General features: G+C 38.2%; 1 non-coding gene across 1 annotated transcript; it reads right to left on the minus strand.

Annotated features, from left to right (window-relative positions):
- Positions 1-3,287: 3,287 nt before the first annotated feature.
- LOC126000236 (U6 spliceosomal RNA) lies at positions 3,288-3,390 on the minus strand. Its single transcript, XR_007492592.1, has one exon. It is a non-coding gene; the product is annotated as a U6 spliceosomal RNA (small nuclear RNA).
- Between the last annotated feature and the right edge of the window lie 11,595 nt (positions 3,391-14,985).

The following is a 14,985-nucleotide window of genomic DNA, read 5'->3' on the forward strand; positions in this document are numbered from 1 at the left end:
TCCTGGATTCTGTTTTAAATTCAAGGTATTTAATCCAATTTGAATTTACTTAATGTGAATGGTGTTAGATGTTTTAATTTCGTTTTTCACATGTAACTTTCCAGTTTTTCATTACCATTTCTTGAAGAGAATTACTTTGTTCCACTTCATATATTTACCTGATGATTCTCAGTTGTTTTACAAATCTGTCTTTATTCCTATATCATGCAGTTTTGATTCTTAAAACTTTATATGTAGTGCAGTTCAAAGCTGAGAATTTAGTACTTCCCACCATTTTTTAAAAGTTTTCTTTGGGGTACATCTTTGGGGCCGGAGAGATAGCACGGAGGTAAGGCGTTTGCCTTTCATGCAGGAGGTCATCGGTTCAAATCCTGGCATCCCATATGATCCCCCGTGCCTGCTAGGAGCAATTTCTGAGCCTAGAGCCAGGAATAACCCCTGAGCACTGCTGGGTATGACCCAAAAACCACACACACACAAAAAGTTTTCTTTGACTCATGCTAATTCAACTAACTTTGAACATTCCTTTTAGAAATCAGATACTGTACTAAAATTGAAACTGAACTCAGACTTTGAGAATTGATTTTTTCTGACTTTGATTTCAAAATATTGACAATGTACTTTCTTCTCTCTATCTCTAATACAGAATATTCATTCCTGTTCTAATTCTTTACCTGAAGAAGGCCTTGAACATGTTTTGCAGAACTGTCTCTGACCTTCAGTGTCATTTGTACCCTAACTCATCCTTTAGACACAGTATTAAAAATCCTTAAGCCTTGCACAGAATGTAGCTTCTAGTTACTTTCTTGGCCTCATAAACATTACAATTGGTTACCTTTAAAAATCAGAAGTTGGGGGCCCGGAGAGATAGCACAGCGGTGTTTTCCTTGCAAGCAGCTGATCCAGGACCAAAGGTGGTTGGTTCAAATCCCGGTGCCCCATATGGTCCCCCGTGCCTGCCAGGAGCTATTTCTGAGTAGACAGCCAGGAGTAACCCCTGAGCACCGCCAGGTGTGACCCCCTCAAAAAAATCAGAAGTTGGCTTTATCCAGATTTTATTTTTGCTTGAAGAGTTATCATATCTGAAAACATGTCTGAGTTTCACATGGCCATAATGAGCTAGAACTATCTAGGTGTCAAATTCTTTAAGTAGTAGAGATCAGGTTTGTTCATATTAGTTAGCTCTAATTGGTTTTCTCCTAGCTGTTTATTCTACATTTACCCCTATAAACAAGTGGTTGTTAAATTGCTTTTTTGAGACTTTTGTCTTCAGAACATACTTGGAAATGGTTCTCCTTGGTGCTCAAATGTTAATTTTAGTAACGTGTTCCAATGTTGTGGCTGGCTTTTAGATTCTGGCCATATGTAGTAGAATAGAAAGTGTTTAGGTTTCTCTTTTTTTTGGCTTTGGTTTTTGGGTCACACCTGGTGGTGCTTAGGGGTTACTCCTGGCTCTGTGCTCAGAAATCACTCCTGGCAGGCTTGGGAGACTATATGGGATGCCGGGATTTGAACCACAGTTCTTCTGCATGCAAGGCAAATGCCCTACCTCTGTGCCATCTCTCTGGCCCCTACCTAGGTTTCCTTTTTTAAAAAAATTTGGCCACACTTGGTTGTATTCACGGATCATACCTGGCAGGGCTCGGGGCACTGGGGATAGAACCCAGATTGGCCGCATGTAAGGCAAGTCTGTTTGTTTGCTTTTCGGTAATTTTGCCCCATAGTGTGTATGTTCACACATGTGTAGGTAAACGAAGCCTACCCTATCCCTAACCTCATCCCTTCCTCCTAACCAAATAATCACAAATTTTTTTTAACCTGCTATGTTTCAAATGTTTTGTTAATTTTACATGAAGGGTTATTATGGAAATATTGACTATTTCTTAGTATTGAGAAATAGCATTGGCCTTTATTTTCTTTGCCATTAAAAGGTTTGATTATTTATAGTATATACTGTTTATGAAATTGCTTTGACTATTAGAACTTACTTGATGGGAAGTTTATTATTATAATCTTGATCCACATGTTGTAATATTTAAACCTGTTCAAAAGTTTAGTTAGGAGATTGGAATGATATATACAAGTAGTTTTGTCTCCATTGTCATCCTTCATACACTTTATAAGTTAACTCGGTTTGAATTCCCTACACAAGCTATTCAGAGGCACAGAGCAGTTGAAAAGGACAGAATAATTTTTTGCTTCTTTACTTGCACTAAAGGCTCATCAAATGGTCATTACTATGCTCTTTTTTAAATCTGGTCATAGGCATGCACACTCAAAAATGTCGACTATGTCACATTAGCTATAGCATGTGACTCTTACATGCACACTTATCCACCCCTTAATCCCTTAATCCACCTCTTGATGCAGCTAAAACTCTGGTTCAACAGAATTCCAGTTTTCAATCTGTGGGTTTTTTTTTAATTTATTTATTGATTGATTGGTTGTTGGGCCACACCCAGCGGTGCTCAGGGGTCACTTCTGGCTCTACACTCATAAATTGCCCCTGGCAGGCTGGGGTCTCATATGGAATGCCAGGAATCAAACTGGGCCCCTACTGCTGTGCTATTTGGCCTTTCAATCTGTGGTGAATTTATCCACAGGGACTGCAATTAGAATGACTCTCCCTTTATCTTTATCTTTCTCCTTACAAGTCCTTCCTCATAAATGTCTATTTGACTTTTTAGCAGTAAATTTTATCCACTACATGCCTACTTGGGGAAGTGGTCGTGTGTGTGTGTGTGTGTGTGTGTGTGTGTGTGTGTGTGTGTGTAGGTAGGTAGGTAGGTAGGTAGGTAGGTAGGTAGGTAGGTAGGTAGGTAGGTAGGTAGGTAGGTAGGTGTGGGTTACAGTTAGTGTTAAGAGAGAACATTGGGAACTAAGTTCTGGGATGCCTCTACTGATGTCAAAAAATTACCCAAATGTAATTTATTATTACTTTGATGGTTTGTAATTTGTAATTTTTTTGGTTGCTGAAAGGAGGTAAAGTGATATGCATGATATCTCTTCAGTAACAATAATGCAAACTACAGTGACTAAAACTTGGGGTGTGGGAGGAGAGAGAGAAAAGAGAAGAAAAATTTCTGCCACAGAGGTAGATGGGGTTGGAGGCAGGAGGAAACTGGGGACATTGGTTGCAGGAATTGTGCAATAATGAAAGGTTTTGGACATTGTATGATGGAAATGCAATCATGAATAACTTTATAACTTATTTCATGGTTAAAATTTATTTAAAAAACCTCTTTGGTCATCAGATGGCTTTTTATGAAGGACTTTTGATTTTCATATAAAATATGGAATGCTTCACAAATTTGCGTGCCATCCTTGTGCAGGGGCCATGCCAATCTTCTCTGTATCGTTCCAATTTTAGTATGTGCTGCCAAAGCGAGCACAGACTTTTGAATTTTTGTTTTTTTGTTTTGTTTTGTTTTTCGGGCCACACCCATTTGATGCTCATGGGTACTCCTGGCTAAACACTCAGAAATTGCCCCTGGCTTGGGGGGACCATATGGGACACTGGGGGATCAAACCTCGGTGCTTCCTTGGCTAGTGCTTGCAAAGCAGACACCTCCCAGACTTTTGAATTTTTATTTGGTGACTTTGATAATGAAATTTGAATATCTGTTTATAAAAGCATGCCATGTTAAGAAGGCAGATGTTTTGATTACCAATCTATCTGTCCTTAAGACAAATTCCTGGTTTTTCAACCTGTGTCTTGCTGTCACACAGTATTCTATATAATAGCATCAGTTAGGGGCTGGAGAAATAGCATGAGGCCAACCCCGGATGAACTCCGGTTTGATTCCCAGCATCCCATATGGTCCCCTAAGCCTGCCAGAAGCGGTTTCTGAGCACAGAGCTAGGAGTAACCCCTCAGTGCCACCAGGTATGACCCAACCCCAACCCCTCCCACAAATATTATTATTTAAAATTAGCGGTCTCAACTCAGAAAGGTTGCTCTTGGAGGGCATAGTCTTCAAATTACCTCACAAAATAGATGAGCATAATGGAACATAGAGGCATTGACAGTCATACCAATATAGCAGGACTCCTTTCTGGCAGGAAAAGAGAAGCCCAGGTAATAACCAATAGAACGTGAATTTTACAAATCTTGTTTCATTGGAATGTGGAAAGCCATGATTTTTTGGCCTTTTGTGTCCTGCAAACAACTGTTCCCAGGGTAGTTCAGAGGGAAGCCAACTCTGAACCAAGCTTAAAGTAGTTGAAAATAAGATTTGGATAACCATTGGTTCTAGTAGTAGAAAAGGATGTGTGATACTTATATTTAGAGCTTGTTTTCTTATTTACAGTTGTTAAAAGAGCACATTAAAAAATAACTAAACATGTTTTGTTTGATTTGGGGCCACACCTGGTGGTGCTCAGGCCGTCCTCCTTCCTGGCTTTGTGTTCAGTGCTCACTTCCTAATAGTGCTAGGGGAGTATGTGGTGTCAAGGATTAAGCCTGAATGGCTACAAAAATAGCACATATTCTTTATAAGTAATTGATAAAAGTAAATCTATAAAAATGTTCCACTGTCATGGTATTTGCATATTTTAATGATGAGAAAATACTACTCTGTTTAGAGAGTCCTAATCACTAAATTTGACACTGTTTCATCAGTGTTAATTTCTTGGTGGATATCATTAAATTTGGGGGTGTTTTACAATTGTGATTCAACACTTCAGCATTATTTTATAAATACATTCTCCACAACCTGAAAGACTGACCCCCACTCTCTTCTTTCCACTTGCTCTTGTGCCTGCTGATATGTCATTCCAGGATGTGGACAGATCCCTAAGATGAAAGTCCCCCAGAGGAGGATGCCAAAGCTTCATGTGTCACTCTAAGAACAATATCTCCCATAATTAAGAGCTTCTGGTGCTGTCCATTTAATGGGAATCTGCTTTATATCAGAAGATGAATACACACCACCATCCTTTTGACGAGACATTCCAAAGTCATGATTTTAAGAACATTTATTTTCACCTCCAGGCAGTTTCTTGCAGCAACCCTGTGTGTACAATTTTTACTCAAGATACATCACCCAGAAGCAGCATCTAATGAGAATTTCGTTATTTTAGTTCATCCTTCTTTACGAGAAAGGAGAGGAAGTCGCTTCCTGCAACCAATTCCTAATAAATGTAGATAGGTGTTGTGTTTGAACTCCTATAAATTTGACAATATTGGGATATTTGAACTAAGGATTTTTAGCTGCTTGTATAAATTTTAATTTCACTTCCTAGGAAAGAAATATTTGCCAGTTTTAACGGCAACAGAAGTTTTATTGAATATCTCTTAAAATACATCGTCATTAATTTCTCTTCCAAACAATTTTTTTGAATGTGAAATCTTCATGATTGAGAACCAATTTATGAATTCCATTTATATGGATATATTGGTACTATAATGATTTCTGTTGGAACATTGACATTTTTAATTTAAAAAATTGGAATGAAACTTATGCAACAAAATTTGCCTTTATAAGATGGTTCTTAGTATATTATGTTGTACACCCATCACCACAGACTGATTATAGAAAATTTCTAACACTGAAAAAGAGATCCCACACCTGATATCAGTGCTCCCAGGCACCCTTGCTCCTGGTAATAACTATGGTGGTTTCTGTCTAAATAAGATTGCCTGTTTGGGACATTTCATAATATTGAAATCATGCAATATGTCTGACTTCTTTTACATAACATCATGTTTTCAAGATTCATCCATGTTGTAGCATGTATTAGAACTTTATTTCTTTTTATAACTGAACAATATCCATTATATGACTGTGTACCATATTTTGTTTCTCATTATTCATTAGTGATGGACAGGATCTTGTAAGTATTAAAAGTGTAAGTTCAATGTTAGTGTACCCACAATTATAAATGGTAATTTCAAGGTTATGAATGATGTGTGAACAGAATGCTGTATAGAAATGTATATTATTTGTCAGCATTTCATAAAAGTGATTATTTTCTAAGACCCTTCTGGCTCTGATTTTATGAAATATGTGAATGTAGTATTTTCATCAATAAAGTTTAATGCATTAAGCATTAGTTTAAATTTTGAAAACAATGCTAGGCAGATAAAGATATTTGCCACATGTTGTAATGAAACATTTTGAAATGATTTCAATATGCAGTATTTGAAAAATGTCAATACGTAAAGGAAAGGAAATAAGTATAATTAAGTCAATATATTTTTAAAGCAATTTTTATAATTTAGCAGACATTGCATCTTAATATAAGTCACTATTAAAATTGTGTCCTTATGAAAAAATGTGATGTCCTTTTTTTGTCATATAAAATTATTCTTTTCTGTGTTCTGTTTACTTCTGACAAGTAATTGCTTGCCCCTGTAGAATGTTTTGCTGGATTCTCTTTCATTTCCCCTCCCTTTCCATACCTTCTTTCCTTCCTCACAAATATTGTTTTAAAAAATTACCGTATGTGCTCATTTAAAATAGTATCTGAGAATGGGCAGTAAAGATACACAAATAGTTCAACTCTATCTAGTATTTAGTCCAAACCTTATTAGCAGAGCTCATTGAATTTCCCTTAGATTTTTCTTCCTTCTCTCATGTTTTCTTTTTCCCCTCCCTCCCCCTCCCCCCTCCCTCCCTCCCTCCCTTCCCTCCCCCTCCCTCCCTCCCTCCCTCCCTCCCTCCCTCCCTCCCTCCCTCCCTCCCTGCCCTCCCTTCCTTCCTTCCTTCCTTCCTTCCTTCCTTTCCTTCCTTCCTTCCTTCCTTCCTCCTTCCTTCCTTCCTTCCTTCTCTTATCTATCAATGTAATCACTTTGTTTCTTTCAGGTAAGATTGGAATGAAACTGTTCACCTGTGACAAGAAAGTTTTCCTGAGTATATATCCATGATTTATGAAAGAAGAGAGTTAATTTGCATCGCCTTAAATTATTCAGTTTTGTTTTTTGCGCCATGCTGAAAACTTAAAAAAATCTCGAGTTGTGCATTACTGTATTTTAACTTGTGCTTGGTTTTTTTATGTTTATTTTCAGTAAAAGGCTGAAAGTGTTAAGTTTTTCATATTTTAGCACAATGTGCTTCTTATAGTTATCCAGTAAGCAAATAAAGTTATATAAACGTAATTTCATTTTAGGTTAATTATTGCTTGGGTTTAGGTTTTTTCTAAGTTGAAATGTGCCCTCTTTGGGATTTAAAATAAATAATTACTGAAACATTTTGAATTTACCTCATTAAAATTCAGTTTTTGTTATTTGGCCTGTTGTCTTATGCTATGCTTAGGAATCATTTATAAAATAGTACATGTATAACATCAAAACTTGTTCTTTTTTTTTTTTTAAGGTACCAGCACTCTCTTGTCCTCTGCCCTTTTTTCCCTGTGTAATTGTTGGACAAATGCAGGGGTGGTGTCAAAGTTAATTGTGTTTTAATTCTACAGTTACATGCTTTGTATGGCTAAACTTTCATCTGAAAATGTTTCACAGTGACATTTTTAAAAGAAAAATTTTTTATCTACTGAATTCTACCAATGTAACCTTCTAAATAAACAGTAGTTTTCTCAAATGATTGTATATCATTGTGTATATGTTGTTTATTTAAAATAGCTTAGAAATATTTCACTAAAGTTCCTAGTCCTCATTAAGTTCTTAAAAATAGTGATGTACAAATTATTCATAATACTACAGTTGTTTCAGGCATACACTATTTCAACACAAATCTTACACCACCAGTATGTAATACTCCATCCTCAGTCTTATACCACCACTGCTGGTATGACCAACAGCAATGTCCTCAGTTTCTCTCCTCCCCCAGTATACCTTCTTAGTAGGCACATAACTTATTTCATATTACTTGCTTCGAGAAAAATGGTAGATGGGATTATCAGAAGTCCGTTTGATTATTGTATAATTTTAACCTCTAAGTTTTTAAATATAATTTGTCTATTCTCATTTTTATAAACAATTATTTTTGGTTTTTGGGCAACACCCGGTGATACCAGGTTACTCCTGGCTTAGGGGACTATATGTGACGCTAGGGGTTCAAACCATGGTTCGTCCTAGGTTAGTGCATGCAAGGCAAACACCCTACCACATGTGCCACCACTCCAGCCCCTATAAACAAAATTTTACTTTGGTATATTAAATACATTGCACTACTATTTTGTACTTGGGTCTCATGGAGATTATTATTTTCCCTGTTATTAATAAAACTTTCTAAGAATTGCTAATATACTTTTTGAATTTATATGGAATAAGGCCTACAACAAAAATTTAGTAAAAGGGACTTAAATGCAAAGTGGAAATCTGAATAGGTAGGCCTATAAAAATACAAAAGTGTTCTGGAGTTCATATGCGGCCTACTTGAATTAGTTCTCTGACTTCCAATATGGTTCCACAGCCTGCTAGGAATGATTCCTGAGGTCAGACCAGGATTAAGCACTGAACATTGCCAGTATGGCCCAAAAGCAAATAGGAAAAAATGTACTTTATCCTATGATAGGGAATATTGGTCACATTAAAATATGATGTTTAAGTGTTGATACAAAGAATAGATGAATTGCAATAAAAATCTAAATGTAAGGATTGATAAGACAGATCAATGAAATTTGAATTTATTATTGAAAATGTATAAAATCCTTTAGCAGGCCAGGAGTGAACATAACTTCCTAGTAAAGTGCAACAGTTTAAGTGTCATTTAATATCACATGCTGAGTTATCTTTTTATTTTTAAGCACAATAACACATGTTTGTAGTTGGGTTTCACTTATAAAAGAAACACACACATGTAAACACCCCTTCACCAGTGCAACCTTAAGGAAATTCCTTAATGCTTTTGTAAAACTGATTTTAAGGCCATGAATTCCCTAAGATATTGTCTCTTCCTGAAACTTTATAACTTGCCTCCAAATCTAGCTGGATAGGATTTCTTTTTTTTAAACATAATTTTTATTTTAATTGTAGTGGCTTTATATCGTTCACAGTAATATTCCAGGTACATATTTACATTGAATCAGGGGAATTCCCACCACTGAATTGTCCTCCCACAACCGCTCCCATCCTGCCTCCCATATCCTTCACTTTTCCCCCCAGGGGCTGCTAGAATGCGTGATCCCCTCTGTGTCTATTTAATTACTTAGTGAGCTTATAACTGTTTGGTCTTGGTGCCTCCATTATTGCCCCCCTCTAGTTGGGAGGCGGGACTAGAAAGATCAAGTTATGTGGATTTGTTTGAGGAAGAGAAAGGTAATGGGGTAAAAATTGACTACACCGACTATGAGCGGAGTCATTCTAGAGGCTCTCATCCTTGGTTTGAGGGACGATGGGGAAAAGAAGGTGAAACACCACAGCATTTCAAAAAGAGGAATCAAATAAGATATTCAGTGAGCACTGTAGCCATAAAAATATGCACCACATAGTTGCCATGGTCTTGAGATAGGAAATATGACAAGGTGCAATGAGGAAGAAGAGAAAAGAAGAAAGAAAAAGTAAATATATAATTAAAAAATGGACAACTACTTCAATATTTACCCGAAAACAAAGAATTCAATCAAAATTAGATTAAAAAAATAATAAAGAAATTAAAAAGATTAGTGTTTTTTGTCTCTCACCCCCCCCCCAGCATAGGCACAGTAAATGTTGGGGTCACCTGAAACGGGAATCCCCTTGGCCTAAGAGATACAGGGTTTCCCTACCCTTGGAATATATTGTCACGGGATTATCTATAGACTCCTTTCACGTTCATTTACTCTCCCCTTGGTGTTTTTGTGCCGTATGGAAGACTTCTGCTCTGATCTGGATGATAAAGACAGACCTCTAGAAATCTAGGGGTCTCAGTCTGTGCACAGATCAAGGAGTGGAACTTATGATGATGACTTTCTTTGTGATTTTAGAAGTTCTGTTTCCTCGATGTCATTTTAATCTGTCTTCTATGGTTAGTGGTCTTGGCCCTTGTGCTGAAGCTCGGATGGAGTCTGGGATATCATCTTTCATTATGATTCCAGAAGACCCGTTCAGTTGCAATTGCCTCAGTCAGGACTCTGGCATTGGAGGTCATGTTTGTTATGCAGGACGTAGACCAGACCCCTAGACTAGGGCTTTCTTGTTGGTCCCAGAATACATACTGCCCGGTCACAGTTCTATCAGCCAGTCATCTGTAGATCATGTTCTTGGCTTTTGCACGGCCCATAGTGTGGTAAGTCTTCCAATTTTGTTTTATCATTGGTTGGTAAGGTAGGATAACCTGTTCTTATGTCCATTTGTTCCCAATTTCCTCGTTGTCAGGATCTTATATTAGAACTGGCACATGTTGGAGATCGAGTAGTATTCAGGATGTCCCAGGGGGGCTTTGGTTCCTGTAGCTGTTGTGAAGAACTGTGTCGATTCTATGTCTGGGGTTCAGGATTGAAGTCTGGATGGTTGGTGTATAATCTGGCATCTAAGATGGATCCACATGACATATTTTCAAGGTGGGAGATTCCCCTGTATTGTAAATAAGTATGAGTTCTTATCTCTAGTAGATAAGAGCTTGTTTATATACATGGGATTTCCCCTTTTTTAGTGTGCCTTTGCAGGAAGAAATGGTGCTTCATTATATTGCTGGTGCATTTGGGGGTGAAAAGAACAGAGAAACAAGTCACACACCCAAAAAAACATAAAAATAGAAATAAAAATATATATTTGCTTACATATGTATAGTGAAAAATGATTGTAAGCAAAATGAAATAAAAAATAAAGAGCTAGTGTTATACAGGTCTTATGATGGAAGTATATGTTTCCCCATTGACTTTTGAGATTTTCTTGTGAGGTGTGGGTTCCCAGGCACCTTTTCATTGCACACCCTGCCCTTCCTGAGATTGGTAAAGGATTTGATGGGGATTCTTGTGTAAAGTTCTTGCAATGGGAGTCCTTTTAGGGCTAAGTCTGGTATCCAGCAATGGTCCAAGTTAGATAAGTTGGTAGGGAGAGTCACACAGCATGAGTCAGTAGGGGTGTTGGTTGTCTTTTCCTGCCGGGGACGAGGTGTGGGTTTGAGTGGATGTCCCTTCGCTCGGGTGCTGGGTACTGGTTCGTTGGGGTAGGAGGTCAGTCTTGATGCCTAATAGATTAAGAACTGAGGGTGAAGAGTTTTAATAAATTGGAAAATCTGGATGGTATTGAGGGGTGAAGGGGTAGTTGGATTCCTGGAAGGGGTATAGGGGAGAGTATTTGAAAGGGGCAGAAAGGGAAGAAAGGGGAAAATAAGATTAAATAGGGAATAAAAAAAAAGTAAGAGGGAGTAGCGAGAAGAGAGGTGAAAAGAGCGGGGAGATGCCATTTTGCTTGAATATGTACGAGTGGGCCCCTTAGTATAAATCTGCAGGTCACCGTTGCTGCTTCGGTGGTCTGGCTGGTCATATGCTTCAGGTCCTAAAAGAAGGTATGCTCTAGAGATAAAGGGTGTGTTAAGTTTTATCCAAACAATTTTGTAACGCAACCTGGGTATGGTATCTTGTGTGGCTTAGCTCTGAGATGCCATCTTAGGTTGTCCATCCTTTGTATCCAAGAACACCTGTGGACAGAAAAGCTGAGAGGTTATTTTGAATATATTAAGCTTAAGGCATTAACACCTATTATTTTGAAATACTTCGGTTGTAGTCAGTGATTTCCCATGGTATTCTTTACCTGTAACCTTGTATAAGATCCCTAAGAGATTATTATGAGCCTTTGCAGTATTAGGCTGATTACATACCTGTTCACTCTATGCTGCTGTTTCTGCAGATGTTGGTTTCTTTATGGTTTAATGTGTGGTCGAGAGTTTATGATGTTCCTCTTTCATGTGTTCGGGGCACTTCTGCCCAGTATATGTGTGGTATTTCAGTTTTCGGAGATTCTACCCTGTTAAGCCCTGTTATTTGATCTTTGAATATTAGTTGTATATATGGTGTAGTTTCTAGGTGATTCAGAATTGTGCTATCATTCTGTTTATCTTTCATCTTCTGACTTACTTCGTTTAACATAATATGTTCAAGGTCCATCCATGTTGCTGCAAAGTCTGTGATTGAATCATTTCTTACTGCCATGTAGTATTCCATTGTGTATAGATACCACATCTTAATGATCCACTCATCTGTTGTTGGGTATCGAGGTTGGTTCCAAGACTTGACTATTATACTGAGTGCTGCGATAAATAGTTGGGTGCACACATATTTGGGAATGAATGTCCTTCCGGCTTGGGGGTAGATACCCAGGAGAGCAATTGCTGGGTCAAATGGCACCTCAATTCTGAGTTCCTTGAGCACTCTCCAGACTGTTCTCCATAGGGGTTGGACTAGGGGGCATTCCCACTAGTAGTGGATGAGAGTGCCTTTCATACCACAACCCTGCCAACAGAGATTGTTTCCATTATTTTTGATGTGAGCCATCCTCACTGGTGTAAGCTGGTACCTCATTGTTGTCTTGATTTGGATTTCCCTAATGATGAGTGAAGGTGAACATGTTTTCATGTGTTTGTTGGCCATCTTTCAATCTTCGGTGAAGTGTCTTTTCAGTTCATCTCCCCATTTTTCTATGGCTTTATTTGGTTTTGTGGAGCTCATCTTCCTGAGTGCTTTGTATATTCTGGATATCAGCCTTTTATCGGACATGTTGAGTGCAAAGATTTTTTCCCATTCAGTTGCCTGCCTTCTTGTGTTGAGTATGGTTTCTTTTGCCATGCAGAAGCTTTTTGGTTTGGTGTAGTCCCATTTGTTTATGTTTGATGCTAAAGTTCTTGCCATTGGCAATCTATCATCAAAAACTTTTTTGATATATAGGTCTTCGAGTGTTCCGCCTATTTTTTTTCTCAATAAACTTTATGGTTTCGGGTCTGATTTCGAGGTCTTTGATCCATTTTGAGTTGACTTTTGTATATGGGGTGAGGTATGGGTCAATTTTCAATTTCTTACAGGTGGTTTTCCAGTTGTACCAACGTCATTTGTTGAAAAGACTTTCTTTGTCCCATTTCAAGTTCTTGGCTCTTTTGTCAAATATTAGTTGACTATATTTCTGGGGGCTTATGTCTGGAAATTCTGTTCTAACCCACTGGTCTGAGGCTCTGTCTTTGTACCAGTACCATGCCGTTTGGATCACTATGGCTTTATAGTATAGCTTCAGGTTGGGTAGCGAGATGCCACCCAACTTCTTGTTTTTTAGTAGTGTTTGGCTATCCTGGGTCTTTTGTGGTTCCAGATGAATTTTATGATTGATTGTTCTAAATCTTTAAAGAACGATGTCTGAATTTGGATGGGGATTGTATTAAATCTATATAGGAGTTTGGGTAGGATGGTCATTTTGGCTATATTGATTCTACCTACCCATGAGCATGGGATGTTCTTCCATTTCTTTAGATCCTCTTCAATTTCTTCCTGAAGTGTTTTGAAGTTTCCCTGGTATAAGTCCTTTACTTCCCTTGTAAGGTTGATCCCTAGGTATTTAATGTTTTTTGTTACTATTTTAAATGGAATTGAATTCTTTTTTGGGGGGGTTGGGCCACACCCAGCGATGCTTAGGGGTTACTCCTGGCTGTCTGCTCAGAAATAGCTCCTGGCAGGCACGGGGACCATATGGGACACCGGGATTCGAACCAACCACCTTTGGTCCTGGATCGGCTGCGTGCAAGGCAAACGCCGCTGTGCTATCTCTCCGGGCCCCTGGAATTGAATTCTTAATCTCTCTCTCTTCTACTTCATTATTTGTGTAGAGAAATGCTACTGTCTTTTGTGTATTCACTTTGTAGCCAGCCACTTTGCTGTATTGGTTAATTATTTCTAGGAGTTTTACTGTGGACTCTTTAGGATTTTCTATGTATATCATCATACCATCTGCAAAGAGGGATAATTTGAGTTCCTCTTTCCTAATTTGGATTTCTTTGATTCCCTTCTCTTGTCAGATTGCTATTGCTAGGACTTCTAAGATTATATTGAATAAGAATAAGAATATATTGAATAAGAGTGGAGAGAGTGGACAGCCTTGCCTAGTTCCTGACCTTAGTGGAAATGTTTTCAGTTTTTCGCCATTGAGGATAATGTTGGCTGTGGGCTTTTCATAGATAGCTGTAACTATCTTGAGAAAGGTTCCTTCTAAGCCTATTTTGCTGAGTGTTTTCAACATGAATGGGTGCTGAATTTTGTCAAACGCCTTCTCTGCATCGATTGATATGATCATGTGGTTTTTGTTTTTCTTGTTGTTGATGTGGTGTATAATGTTGATTGATTTACCTATGTTGAACCAACCTTGCATCCCTGGGATGAAACCCACTTGGTCATGGTGTATAATCTTTCTGATGTAGTGCTGGATTCGGTTTGCTAAAATTTTGTTGAGAATTTTTTCATCTATGTTCATTAGGGAGATTGGTCTGTAGTTTTCTTTCTTGGTGCTGTCCTTGCCGTCTTTGGGAATGAGTGTGATATTAGCCTCATGAAAGGAGTTGGGGAGGGTTCCTGTCTTTTATATGGTTTGGAAGAGTCTGTGGATCAATGGTAGTAAGTCTTCTCGGAATGTTTGATAGAATTCACCTGTAAAACCATCTGGACCTGGACTTTTGTTCTTAGGGAGTTTCTTAATTACATCTTCGATTTCCTCTGAAGTGATTGGCCTATTTAGATTTTCTAGATCTTCAGATTCCAGTCTTGGTAGCTGGTATTTTTCCAAGAATCTGCCGATTTCTGCTTGGTTCTCTATTCTGAGTATAGTTGTTCATAATAGGACCTCATGATATGTTGTATTTCTTGGGATTCTGTTGTAATCTCTCCCCTTTCATTTGTGATCCTATTAATTTTGGTGATTTCCCTCTTTTTTTTTGGTGAGTCTTGCCAGTGGTTTGTCTATCTTGAGGCATGGTTGGGCGGGGCTTCCATACCTGAGGCAGACAGGAAAAACCTGGCAGGGAGGAGCTAGGGCCGTTCGCGTGGTCCGCGTGGTTAGGTGGGGCTTCCCTACCTGGTGGATAGAATTTCTTAATTTAATGTTCATTTCATTTATTGTATTATATCCCT

The sequence above is a fragment of the Suncus etruscus genome, chromosome X (assembly GCF_024139225.1).
Source record: "Suncus etruscus isolate mSunEtr1 chromosome X, mSunEtr1.pri.cur, whole genome shotgun sequence".
Lineage (NCBI taxonomy): Eukaryota > Metazoa > Chordata > Mammalia > Eulipotyphla > Soricidae > Suncus > Suncus etruscus.